At 37.0% G+C, this 15150-nt stretch overlaps 1 protein-coding gene across 15 annotated transcripts in view; it reads right to left on the reverse strand.

Annotated features, from left to right (window-relative positions):
• LOC131684155 (uncharacterized) overlaps positions 1–15150 on the reverse strand; it is a 527188-nt gene that overhangs the window by 63446 nt on the left and 448592 nt on the right. The gene's annotated exons all lie outside the window — the stretch shown is intronic.

Below are 15150 nucleotides of genomic sequence, written 5' to 3' on the forward strand. Positions count from 1 at the left end.
TGACTTGCTAAGTCTGATCTCCCGTTTTAGAGCGGCCCTAGCTTCCCGAAACGATGCCTTATGCTCTTCTCTATCTGGTTCCGACCTTGCTCTTTGGGCCCGCCTTCTGGCTCTGAGACAAGCAGCGCGTAACGTACTAAGCGTCTCGTTCCACCAGTAAGCTGGACGCCGTTTGTTGCGTGGTTCCAGTTTTCGCGGCATTGTGGCGTCACAAGCCGCCACAATCCTTCTTGTTAGGTCAGCCGCATCCACGTTCTCGGTCCCGCCGTTCGGCCGATGTGCCTCAACAAAGAGGTCTTTGTTGAAGGCTTTCGTCTTCCACTTTCGTTCGCCGGTCACCCTTCTCTGTACTGCCGCGGGGTTCCGTTGGCCGATACGGTAGCGAATCTCCTGGTGGTCACTATGCGTATACGTTTCGCATACTCTCCAATCCATGTTCGCCGTCAATGAGGGACTACAGAATGTGACGTCTATGATGGACTCCCTCCCGTCTCTCCGAAATGTACTAACAGAGCCTTCATTGCACAATCGTACGTCTAACTTCGCTAGAGCTTCCTGCAGGATACACCCTCTTGTGTTGGTTACTCTACTGCCCCATTCCACAGCCCAGGCGTTGAAGTCACCACCAATGACTACCGGCTTCCGATCGATCAACTGCTCGGTTAACTGCTCCAGCATTAGGCTGAACTGCTCTACTGTCCACCTTGGGGGAGCGTAACAGCTACATACGAAGATGCCGTTGATTTTGGCTATCACGAAACCCTCATAGGAACGTTCTACCACTTCTTGGATAGGGAATCTTCCCATTACTTGTATCGCTGCGGTTCCTGATCTATCCGCCACCCAGTTACCGTTATTAGAGGGGACTTGATAAGGCTCTGCGATCAAAGCGACATCGCACATAGTTTCTGTCGTAGACTGCCACAACAGTTGCTGTGCGGTATCACAGTGATTCAGGTTTATCTGGGTTATCTCCATCACCGTTGACCTGCAGTCGCCTTCTTGTACGCTGGGCATTTAAAGCCACCCGTCTGATGGTCGTTTCCTTCCGCTGGGGTGCAAAGCAAGCACTTCGGCCTCTGCGTGCAGTCTCTCGCAAGATGGCCCGTCTCTCCGCATTTCCAGCACATCCCGGATCTGTCCGGGCCTTTGCAAGCCCCTGCTAAATGTCCAAAGCCTAAACATTTGAACCATTTCTCTGCTTGTTTGTTTACTCGTGGGGCGGCTCTCAGTAGGCATCTCGACCATCCAACTGTAACCTTACCTACCTCCAGTGCCTTGTCTGCAGCGGTTACCGGTAAACGTATCATCGCTATCTGCGTTCCTCCGTATCCCTTCCTTAACCGGATCGTCATGTGCACCTCGCCCAGTTTGCACTGCTGCTTCATAGCACCTCTCAGCTCGTCTTCCGTCGTTATTTCGTCGAGGTCTTTGCACACGATTACCATCTCCGGGCTTAAGGCTTTAACTTCTGCCTTTCCGCCCATTGATTTAGTTATAGTCTCCTGCAAGGCAGAGCTACTAGTCGTAGTATTCTTCTTAAGCTCGAGGAGCATCTCATTTTTTTGGGTACGCCTGACTCTTAACACGTTTTCCCCCAAATCTTTCAGCTCCGGGTCCTCTCTGACCTTTTTGAGCAGTGCTGCGTACGTAGTCTCGTCATTTGCTTTGACGCGCACGGCTTCTCCCTTAGGCGCCTTCTGACGAGCCGAGGGTTCTGATTTCCTCTTCTGCTCCCCTTTTCGCTCCTCCTTCTTTTTTTGCTGTTTCCCGCGTTTCTCCTTCCGACCTACAACGGTGCTCCAGCTTTCACCCTGTAAGGTGGCGTCCTTTTCTTCGGCAGCAACAGCATCCTCGAGCGTCTGCCTCTTTGACCCGCCTGGTCTTTCTTCTCCTGGTGAGGATCTTGTCCTCTTTGGAGTTATGGGAACTGGCGTGTTCTCCACTCCAATCTGCCTCTCCTTACCCTGTTTCGGAGGGGCTAGGAGGATAGTGGCCTTAGCCGACGCGGATGCTCGCTCAGTTGAATCAGCCCTCTGCGTTGCCGTATCGTACTCTTTCACGGCAGACAGTAGCGCCTTCCGGATTTTGATGACCATCTCCTTAATGTCTTTGTGGACATTGTTTCTCATGTCCACGAACTTGTGGAGCTCCTCCACCAAGTGCCTCGCTACCACTATCTTTGGCGTTTGTGGGGTGTAGCTCCTTCCGCTCTGCTCCGGCTGTTTTTGTTGCTGCTGTTGCTGTTGCTTCGGCTTCCCCTCCTCCTGCTCTTGCTGGGTGACTTCAGCTACTATTGGTGGTGATGACCTCACCAACCCACCTCTGGCAAACGGATTTGCCGTGCCTGCTCCATTTATATCGGTTGCTTGTTGTTTCTCCATGTATGTATGTATGTATGTATGTATGTATATATGTATGTATGTATGTATGTATGTATGTATGTATGTATGTATGTATGTATGTATGTATGTATGTATGTATGTATGTATGTATGTATGTATGTATGTATGTATGTATGTATGTATGTATGTATGTATGTATGTATGTATGTATGTATGTATGTATGTATGTATGTATGTATGTATGTATGTATGTATGTATGTATGTATTTATTTATGTATGTATGTGTGTGTATGTATGTATGTATGGCCTGTACTGACTTTCTGTTACCTGTCAAACGGGGTAACTTGCAACACTTCAACATGTTTCTGTTCAGATGAATTTAACAATGCCAATAATAATGTCTAAAATTTAGCACTATAGCTGTCAAATGTTAGCATATGGTAACAGATAATCATGTACTGCCAGTTATTATTTTCTGTCTGTTTCTTTATCGCAATTGAGTAATTTGCTGTATTTCGCGAATTTTAAATAGAAGCTGGAATGTCGAGCTTTGTTCCACTGCAATGGTAAGAGCTATAGATGGTTGGGTACGGGTTTTTAGACCCGAAACCCGGACCCGACCCGAACCCGACGGGTTTCGGGTTGGGTGTTCGGGTTCTATAAATTTATGCTTCTCGGGTTCGGGTCGGGTTTTCAAATTTGAAATTCTCCGGCTCGGGTCGGACTCGGGTTTTTCAATTTTCAAGCTCTCGGGTTCGGGTACGAAAAAAATGAAACCCGGCCATCTCTAGTAAGAGCATATTATTTGTGTCTCTTACGTACAGATCGAATTTACAATAGCAAATGTTACTGTTTGATACATGTTTGTTTATCATCCCCAGAGATGAGAGGTACACAGATTAATCTGTGTTTCACAGATTTTTAATGTTCTGCACGGATTGTTAAAACTGAACAGATTACCACAGTTTTCTGTTTTAATGCATAGAATTTCACAGTTTTCTGTTACAATGTACAGACTAGCACAGATTGCTTGATTTTTGACCTCGCGCTGTATTGCTTTGAGCAAAAATTTAAAATAAAGAGACCAATTTGAAAGTTTTTTTTAACACAGATTAGCACAGGTTTTTGCAAAGCCTGCACCCAGATTTCAAGAAATATAACCTGGCCTCCCTGATCATCCCAAATATACGCAAGATAATGATTTAACAATGTTAACTAGCCATGTGGTGTAACATGCAACAGTATTTTGTCTTATTACTATTTTGCCTTGAGCCAGCCGGCTGATTGAACGTTTAAAATACACTCAAGTTTTTTTTACGCGGTTTTTTTTGCGCGGTATTTTTTTACGCGGTTTTTTTTACGCGGATTTTGAAATTTACGCGGTTTTCATTCACGCGGTTTTTGAAATTTACGCGGTTTTCATTTACGCGGTTTTCATTTACGCGGATTTTGAAATTTACGCGGTTTTCATTTACGCGGATTTTGAAATTTACGCGTTTTTCATTTACGCGGGTTTTGAAATTTACGCGGTTTTCATTTACGCGGTTTTTGAAATTTACGCGGTATCCATCAACGAGGTTCCCTTTAACGCGGATTCTTAAATTTAAGTGGTCTTCATTTACGCGGATTTTGAAATTTACGCGGTTTTCATTTACGCGGCATGTATCCCCCGCGTAAAAAAACCTGAGTGTAACAGTCCGTATAGCATTTCAAATCACATTTAAAATGTTTAACATACAATTTGAATGTAAAAATGCTTTTTTAAATACAGAACAATACCAGGAAGTCGCATTTATACGAACTTGCTTCTCTAACAGTACTAGACAATGCCTAAGTTCTATCATCATAAACTCAACTGGATTTTTCTAGCATTTATAATAGTTCGATTTCGTTGAAAAGATAGTATAAATTATAAGTATAAATTAACAGGTTTTATATGTTTTCAATAATATTTTCAGAGAACAAAGATATAGTGTAATTTAGTTTTTGGCGGTCACTGAAACTATTCCTGGCAGCACTATTCCAGTGGAATCTAATCACGTTAATAGCGATTCGATGGATAATACTTGCAACTAATAGTTCTGATATAATGGGTTAAAGCCTCAATAGTTAGCTTTTCCTGATTTTGTGGGCAAATCTGAAATAAATAGAATGTAACAGATGTTCAAAAATGTTGTTTATAAACAACACGGGCATGAACTTTGAATAAAATAAAATAAAATAAAATAAAATATATTCAATTAAATTAAATTAAACGTCCAAATTATAGTACATTTGGTCAATATACTAGAGGTAACAACAACAAAAATACTATATTTGACTTCAATGAAGTCCATGGGTTACAAGTTACCCCATTGTTATTTTTGATATGTCCAAAATATTTTAGTTATTTCGCCATGCTCCCAATTAGCTCTGGCATCTCTTCGCATACCTACCCTGTATTTTAAAAAGTTCACTCTTAATTCCCAGAAAAGCACTTTTTAGTCAATCATGTACAAATTTATTATGTGAACATTTAGTGTCCAAAATGTGTTGTAAGATCCAGTGATGCGAATTTTTATTTTCTAATGCCAACTTTCATTTCAATCCACCCCAACCGTGATTCAAATTTACAGCCTCCCTCAATCATACACTTTCAAGTTGGCTGGATTTCCGTAACCGTACGTCTTCATTTCAAAGTGATGCTTTTTCATTCACCAACCAAAGCTGTCATCTGCTCTGTAGAGGTCAGTTTATGTTAAAAGTTGACATATTTTGCGTTTTCAAGCATACTAGAACAGTAAGAAGTATGTTCAGAGTAGTTTTGCTTAAAAGACCTATTTAGCACTGAGAACTGACATACAAGTAAAGTTTTCAACTTGTGTAAGAAATAAAACTGTCGCTTTGAAATGACAACAGCAAGTAGCAACTTGTCACTGGCCGGCGCTTCGATCGGCCAGGAATCGCTATACGGGGCTTGTGTGCAAACTTGGATACAATGGTGACTCCCGCATGCGAACATGTATGCGATGGTGATTATCAACGTATTTAAATGTTTACACAGGTTTTTCGGGAAAATTTGATCTAGGTTATATGTCTGTTCTCTCTGTATTTAGTACCCCAGTCCAGTAGAGAGATATTCACAGGCTCAAAGAAATGGAAAATGAATGGAAAACGATTGAGCAGTTCGGCTGTTTAAACGAATAATGCAACCAACAACTGCGACTTGAACATAGTGGGGTATGCTTAAAGATTTGTTCCTCCTTCAAGTTCAAACAAACCTATTGAAAATTAGCAACTCTGAGTACAATCTGTCCAAAATATGTTTTCAACATTGGTTCAAAGGAAAAACGATGGTCCAAAATATAGTTTGTTTACGGTCCAAAATAAAATTGTGTGGTCCGAAATTAGAAAAATTCGCTTTCAAAATTTGTAACGTTTCCTGAGCATATATGTTTATTTGACAATTTAGAACACTACATTTCGAAAATAGACGATGGAGCCGTACATCTTAACCCGTTAAATGATCCAAATTATGTAGCCAAACTGCATTTTTTTCAAAAAAAATTCTCAAGGCTTCCTAAAGCGGTCCAAAATACCCCTGTTAACCTAAATGTTGAAAATTATTCGAAATTTCCAGCATTTTTAGTTATACCGCTTTGAAGTTGAAAAGAGTTGCAAGTAACCCCGTTTGACGGTACTGTTTTTACAATTACTTCGGATAACCAAATTTGTTTTTCATTGTTTTATGATCACCGTGCTTGTAAAAGATTTACCTATCTAATGGTGAAGAAAAATTTCATATCAGTGAACAAACAGCTATGGCAAATCAAAGGCGTTCCCATTTTTTCCGCTGACTTTGTTTTACTCTTTTTGCTATAACTTGCGGTAAACAAATCTATTCTATTATTTTGCGACGTAATAACAAAAGATGCACCTTTCCAGTGGTGAGGACGGTTTTAAAATCGATTAGGTAAAAACTGAGATATAACCGGACAATGTAAACGTTCCCATTCGACCCCCTTGGCAGTCCGGGTAACTTTTTACCCCCTTGGTATTCCGAGTGTTGAGAACTTCAACTTTACGATTGAAGAATAAAAAAAATCGATTTTTTTGTCGATCTCAACATATGTAACGCCTTAAGCATTCCATGGAATAGTTAGATACGTATTGCTTTAGAGCCCTTTCTGCCCCTATTCTTCTTCGTCAGGGTCTCCTCCCATCAACCATGACCACTTCTTTGTTGGGAAAAATATATACACTCAAAATAATCTGCATGTTAATGTCACGTGAAAAATTACGTAGATGTACGATGATATGTAATTTCAAGATCACCGAGCAACATCTGTTGTTTTTATATAAAGTCCTGGTTAAAAAGAATCGAAAATTATAATGAAATGAATGATAGATTCACGCAACCTCTACAAAATTGGCCAAGTAACTGCCACCACCTGTTTAATCGAATACATTTTAGGTGAGAAATCCAATAAAATAAATATGTGTTTATAGATGAATGTTATATGAAAAGGCATTTAATTGATACGTCCTAGCCACTAAAATTTATCTGATTTACGTTACGAAAATGATAGTGATAGTGAAATGCTGTTGCGAATATTGCGCCGATAGAAACGTGGATAGAAACAAGTATAAGTTAAAATTTGGTAAAGTACGTGCATAAAAAATATGTAATAATTTTGGTTAATTATACAGGGTGTTTGTTTCATGGTTAAGAACCTCTCGAGGGATGATTGACTGTCATATTTGGAGAAAAAATCGTTCTACACATACTATCAAATCTCAACCATTACTAAGTTATTGAACTTTTTGTGTTAAAAACTTAGTTATCTTAAAATAGCTCTAACTCAAAAAGTAAACTTTATATTTCAATTTTTTCAGATCCATTGGATTGGTGATAAAATTTCCCATTGTATGATGTCCTCACATGTTTCAGCTAGTGAGGTTAAGTAACCTTTTGACAGAAACTTATTTAAAATTTAACAATTTTGATAGATTTTTCGACCATTTCGCTAAAATTTTAATAGTTAACATCACCATTTTAATAATTCAGATTGTTAAGCTTGAAGAGCTACATAATTTGTTCTTTGACATGGTTTGACAATACATTATCTCATTTTCACTAATACTTGCTCTTATTGGAAAAAAATGGCACTTATCGTACCTTATCTTATTTTTACTCGAAAGCCAGGAAAATTTTGCCGAGAAAAATGTATTACTACATTTCAGTTAAGCGAATTTGGTATTCTTTTAGAAGTTAATTAGTTTAAAGTTAATGTTATTATTAGCATTTTCGTTATTTTCTTAAAATAGTAAATAATAAACATCTCCATTATTATCATGGAATAAATGCATTTCAGCAAGTTCTACAACTTTTTCTTTGACACCATTCTATTATCTCTTTCAGTTTCGAAGCAAAATCATTTTTATCACCTCGTTTCATATGCAAAAACAACGATTTCGAACTCACTACATTTGTTGGGAGCTCATGCTGTATTAACTATTAAATTGTAGCGAAACGAAAAGCGATAGGGATAAAGTATTACATAACAAGTTATAGAGAATGTTAAGAGGCACCAAATAAACAATAGTAACGATAAATTTATTTGATTAATAATTAGAATAATTACAAAACTCTCAAAAACGCTAATTTTGAGTTATTTTACTAGTAAAAAGTCATTTAGTACACTTAACTAAAAGATATTTGTACATACATCGAAAGGAAATTTTCTCAGCTTTCCAATAAAGCCTTGGAAATAATGATCTAAAGCATATTTTTTTAGATTAGAGTCTTTTAAGCACTTGCAAGTCGATTACAGTAAAGGTTTAGTAATGAAATTACAAAGAAACGAGAAGTGATAGGAATATGGTGTTGAAGAACAAATTGTGAATCGTTTTAAAATTCAACTTTTGGAGAATAGATATTGCTATAATCATAATTCATTATTTTGAGAAAATTAACAAAAACCTCATCAAGACACCAACTTTTAACTACTTTAAGCTAAAAGATAGTTAAAACTGAAAGATATCAGAACACTATTCGATAGGAAATTTTCGCACCTTTTCCATGGATCTAAAAGATTTAAAATACAAAGTATACTTTTTGAGTTAGAGATATTTTAAGATAAATAAGTTTTTTTCACAAAAAGTTCACTAACTCTGTAACGGTTGAGATTTGATGGTATGTGTAGAACAATTTTTTTTTCAAATATGACAGTCAATCACCCCTCGAAAGGTTCTTAATCATGAACCAAACACCTTATATGATACAGAATCACATTAACTGAGGGAACAGAAAGTGTCGCAGACAGAAGTGATGCTACCAAGACAACAGGGCCTGCAATGTACTGTCACAGAGAACAGATATATAAGCTAGAACAGACTTTCCCGAAAAATCTGTGTAAACATCTAAATAAAAATACGTTGAAAATCACCATCGCATACAGGTTTGCATGCGTGAGTCAGCATTGTATCCAAGTTAGCATACAAGTCCCGTATAGCAATTGCTGGCCGATCGAAGCGCCGACCAGTGGCAAGTTGCTACTTGCTGTTGTCATTTCAAAGCGACAGTTTAATTTCTTACACAAGTTGAAAACTTTACTTGTATGTCAGTTCTCAGTGGTACTATCCATAGGCAAAAACTTGAAATATCTACTTTGTTTTTATTTATTTTATTACATATACCAAACAAATAAATACATTCGTTTTGATGGAACAAAGAAACAGACGACCCCCAGCTAACTTATTTTATTTTTTCTAGTGTACGAGTAATCGAATCACTTACCCCAGGATAATCGCAGCCCCGAGTAATCGAGTTTGACCCGTATTGCATAAGACACACCTTATTAATAAAGTTTGTTCTAGAATTCTTGTACAAATAGCTATAAACAACTAATACACACCGCTACCAATACAAATAATAAATGCAATTCATTAAATAGTAATCACACCTTGAAATTCTGAAAAATCGACCAGGGCCAAAATAGGTACATTTACATTTACCATAAAAGGAAAATTTACGCTAACCATTTTCTTTCGAATTTCTTCGCGAATGAAGCTTGAATTCATAAAATAACACACATAAAAAGTTTGACTCAATTATCCAGAGTGAGATTTTTTTTTGATATCCCGGGATAATCGAGTCCGACCTGTACATAAAATATAGCAAATTTTGAGCCCAACTAGGAAGGAATCTAAGTGGTCGGTGGGATCGTAGCATTAGCTCTGCAATCGTTAGGTTCACTTATGCTGTTTTCGGTTTTAGCATCGAGTTGCCCTAGGTTCGCTCTAATGTTTACAGTTTCCATACAAAAGTGACAGCTCCGAGCGAACCTAGAGCAACTCTGATTTAAAAACGAAATCAGCATTAGAATCGATTGTGGAGTCTGTCAAAATAGATTATCAAATTCCGCAACAGAATGTAGTGCCAAGATTTTGTTTTTTTTTGCTTATTTGTTATTAACAAATTGAAAATATAAATTTGTAAGTAGAACGAAAATAATCATACAACCCACGCATTCTTTCGTCGTTATCTGCAAAGAGGCATGTTCGTGCAATGTAAATTATCATTTATTCGTATTTTTCGTATCATTTATAAGATGGTTTCGGTAATTTCACGAACTGAAAAATTTACAACTTGATCAACGAGAATTTTCATAATTAAACATTTTATTTAGCGTACGTTGCATGAAAGTTATCGTCGACGACGAAACTGTTTTCCTTGAATGAAAAGGAACATTTGGTAGGGGAAACCGAGGAGATTTGAAACAGAGGAGAGTTGAAACAGTGCCCATTAGTAGCGAAACAGCAATTGTTTTATTTATATCGTGTCCACAAACCCTCCAAAACACGCCAACTACGTTAAATGAGTGGTTGAGTATTTACGGTAACCACACTACAAAAAATGAGCAAAAGTAAGTTTTCGTTATTTTCTTCAAATTGATATAAATAGGATATTAAGTGATGTTCGATCATGAAAATATCACTATTATGTAGTCTAATAGTTAACATTTATGAATTGTATGCGTTTCTTTCCATCTTTGCGATGTATAAATTGTAAATTGTGGATCAAGCCTTACTTCTCGACCTAGGAGAGTTGAAACAATTTGTTTCAACTCTCCTCGAAGATGAACTTCTAGTCTTATGGCAATGTTATAATCACATTAACGTTCTTGAATTTATAATAACTATAAGATTCTTCTTTCCTGAATAGACAACAGTGATCAACATTCTCAGTTTATTAGCTCTAGGTCATTTATAGCCACGGAGTATGCATTTGTTCTAATTGTTTACTCCTACTACTGAAGCTTGGAGTGAAGTGACCATAATCCAAAATGAACTAAATATTACCGACATGGATACCAAATTTTCTGTTTTCATAAACCCGTATCACTTGTAGTCATAAATAGTATCACTGGTCATATGCACCATTTTGATTAACTGTAGAATGTTCTAGAGGAAGTGGTTGGAAAATAATACACAACTTAATAATTGAAAAATGGGTATTAAATAACTTGATTTTATAGTTATAGTTAATGAATAGTTAGGTAAAGTATCTTAGTGTTATTACTGTTGGGATAAGTGCAGAGATTCTTGCATTTGTAACCAAACATTAATTTTCAAAACAAGTGTTAGTTTATACATAGATATACACTGTGAAAAATAAGTATAAGAATGCATGTCATGTCAGGAATTATCTTAGTGTGAACGAATAAAAATGACACAATTGTAACATTTGACGCTTCAGAAAACGTTTTGATAATATTCAAAGTAATTGGTTACTTGTTTCAACTCACATTCATTGCTGTTTCAACTTACCTCGGTATGAGGAGAGTTGAAACAAAGAGAACATTGTTACAAAAATCAATATATTGATGCTTTGTTATTGATTTGTACCAGTTATTCTGATGTAGTTTGATAAAGCATAAACAGAAGTAAGAAATTTAAAAATAAGCAATCATCAAATGACAGTTTTTGTCGATTTATCTAACAAAAACAAAAAAATGTTTCAGCCCCCCTCGGTCTCCCCTACTTACACTAAATGTTTCTGTACGAATATTTTGGAAAGAAGCGAATTTAATTATTGTGCATTAAACGAATTATTGTGTGCTACTAATGAATTTATTTGTGCGAATTATTTTTCATTATACAATATTAATTCCCAAAAGGAAAAAACGGATTAAACCAATTAACGTATTATAGGCCCAAAACCAAACTTAAATTAAATTTGACTTTTTTTGTGTTTCGGGTTCATCTCGTCGGTAACTAGCATCAATTGGGCGTCTATTTAGACGATGTATCTAAACTAGCACCAAAATTGGCACTAGTTAATAATTAGCTAGAGGAATTCATATTGTATAATGCCAGGCGTTTGGCTCCCTAGCCAAAAGACAAGAATTTGTTTCCGCTTTCTCGTTGCGTTGCGTTGCGTTGCGTTGTGACGATGATTTTGGCGGATTGCACACTGACTTCATCATGTTTGACTGCTGATTATCTAATAAGAGTTGCTTAGGAAGTGGTAAGTAGGAATTCATACCAATCCGACCCATATTAAAACCTCAACAGCATGATAGCCATCATTGCCGGCCGCCCCCATCTCCATCGTTCACGGGGAAGGATAAAGGATAAGGTAGACAGGAAGTGTTGATGCTCCACCTACTTAACGGAAGGACGACGATTCATCAGACTCTTCCATAGGTGTCGCGGAGTTGGTGGTTTGGAAGGGTATCAGGTCTAGGATTCGCTCCAAGCAAACGATGCGACCTGTAAAGCATATTTTATTAGGTAGTTGTTTAGTTAGTCTTCGAGTGCACGATCACTCGAAAAAGAGATGATCTTGTTTAGTTTTTGGTTATTTTTAAACTCTGGGCAGCCGGCTACCGAGAGTATACTATGTTCCCTAAACAAAAACAATTTGAACTCCACACAGCCGATCGTGGGAGTATTGCCTGGAAAAGCTAATCTTATCTGCGTAATGGGCCGGATCACTATTTATTGCAACAGTATTTGGACAGAACTCGCTACTTCTTCTCTACGATATATTTATTGGCTTGAAAACTACCAAGTGACAGCATATTATACTGGCAAAAATAGCGCGAGATGTTATAAATCAAGGAAAGTATTTCTTATTTTCCATATCGGATTGTTTGTGGAATACAAGTATACGAGCGATAATACCGAACACTGAAGGGAAATATAAAGGATTGTTAATCTGATGCACGGGCTTGTTAGCAATAACGGAGCTTTAAATTAGGTTAATAAAAACAGACGCGGCGAATTTTCAATACGTATTGAGCCGTGTTCATAGATACTAGTCAGATTAGTCGTATTGGGGCTAATTTCCGATCAACTATTCATTTTTACGGCAATGTTTTCTCGACTAGATCTGTTCGCACCCTCTCATTCTGTTCGCACCCTCTCATTCTGCGGTCTAAGGACCAAATGTCATCAATAGACTTAGAATCGCGTGGAGGCATGAGATAGGAAACTTGTAAGAATTTTGCTATCCCACCGTTTGACTACCAGAATGGATGGGAGAACAGTAATACTAGCAAATACCGACTACCATGGAAGCGGTGCAAATTTGAACGAGTGACGTAGAGTACTGCACTGAAAAAAAGGACCAGGAGTGCGATTTTACGAAGTTTTAGCTTCCGATGGCCCTACATTTTCTGACAAAGTGAAGTTCTTGAATGTTGAGATTTTTATTACTGTTTAGAAAAGCAAAAGTATCATAAAGCTAGTGTCAGGCCTTCATGAGACCTCAAGAAGTCACTTTTGGAGGTATTCGTAAATGTAGATTTGTCGGTAGACGGTTCCAAATATAATAGAAAAATACCTAATTTAACACAACTACAGATCACTTGCAACATAAAAAGCTTTTTGTGAAATTCGACAGCTCCATCTTAGGTCAATTCAATAAATTTCCTGCATGAAAGTTTCCATTTTTTAAAAACGCTTTTAATCCACCTAACAGTGTGATGAGACATTTCTTATAACTCCTATCACTCTCTTCGGATATTATATCGTTTGAGAACATTTAGAACTTGATGCTTCGCGATGTTTTTGATAACACATACTACATGGGAAAGTGGCAGGACTCAGAGAATCGCTCAAATCAGCATAGGACAACATCAGTGCTAGAAATCTCAAATCAAATCAATGGGAAGCGAAAAAATGGCCCATAAAATAGACATAGCTACTGTTAATAAAATATCTAAATTGTGGTGGGAAAACTGAATTTTCCTAAAGGGGTTATATATTGTACTGAGCCAAAAAAATCGCATTTTTTTTAATCGATTTAAAGTTTATACTTTACCCTTTGGCGATTGTTTACTTTTTCGGTCCCACCTATCAGCATTGAAGTATCGTCCTTACGTTTTTTTTACAATAACAACAGTTCTACACCACCGATTTCGTCCGGGTTTTTTTCAATAGCGATCATTGTTACTATTTACAGCTGATATCAGCTTGATAATCCTAAAAAAATACGAAAATGACAGTTTCGCTTCTAAACTGCTAGCAAAAAAAGTATCGCCCTGTTTGTTTGCATGGAGCGTGGAGGGCGAAACTTTAAATAAATAAACAAAAATACAGTTTCGCCCGTTGTATTTTTTGCTGTAGTTTAAGAAAGCAATATCGTAGAATCAAAATTTTTAGGTTAATTGGTTGCGTTTCAAAGCCCTCATTCGCATGTATGAAAAAAGTCTTATGTTTACATTTGTAAGTATCGCCCTTTTCACAAAAAAGCGTTGAAATGAAATCGCAGCTCCTGATATCACGCTATCTCTGAAGTGCATGCGTGCATAGTTCCAAATTTTACTTCGACATCGAGTTTTTCTAAAGGTGACTTCCCAGTAGTATCCTTGATTTGAATTATTATCACTTATCCTAATGCCAAAGAACAAATAAAAACCTCTCGAAAACGAACCGTTTGGGGAAATCATCATCATTACTGGAATTTTCATTTTCACGAAACTTTTCGATAACCTTCCGTCACTTGCGTTAATGCACTGTGTGCACAGTGCACTGAAAATCTAGCGAAATCGTCTTAGGGCACCAGCGGGTCTAATTCAGAGCTATCTGCGCGGCGAGTAAAGTAAAGAATACTAAAAACTTATTTCTATTCCATAATTTTCAGTTCAGCAATTCGAGAGATCGTGCTCACCGCAAGCCATGAAAAATAGACTACGTTGTGAAGCGATGGTCACTATTTATTAAAAAATCACGGTTAAATAAAAAAATTATACTATTAAAAAATTTCAAATAGTTTATAATTTTCACAAACTTATTAAGAAAAATTGTTTAATAATCTTTCGTAATATTGTGTAAGAAAAAAGCTGAAAATTTCAGTATTTTCTCTATCTGCAACATATTAACCCTTAAGTATACCAATTAATTGGTATACGAATTGGAATAGGTTCGCCAAATTTTGGAAGAAGTCTATAAAAAACCCCTTGAAAATTACCTAAAAATTGTTGTAGTTCGATACAATAAAAAATCCCCAAAAATGAAATGTACCTATTAATGTGAAACACAGTGAATAATACATACAATAAAGACCCATTTTTATCAGTCTCATGGTGTATTTTAGGCTGACAAAATGGGGACATTGACTAAATCGGGCAATTATTTTTTCTTTATAATAAACTGAAGCTGTTAAAATATTCTTCCCGTCCCTTGATGTAGTCTGATAACTATTTCTGATTATGATGAACTTTTTATTTTTGCATATTTCCATCTTCATGATAAAGAAAACATGCTCAAGAAAGGATTTACTCGAATTCAGTCTTGTTCGTCTGCTAGAGCCCA

This window comes from Topomyia yanbarensis, chromosome 2, assembly GCF_030247195.1.
Source record: "Topomyia yanbarensis strain Yona2022 chromosome 2, ASM3024719v1, whole genome shotgun sequence".
NCBI lineage: Eukaryota > Metazoa > Arthropoda > Insecta > Diptera > Culicidae > Topomyia > Topomyia yanbarensis.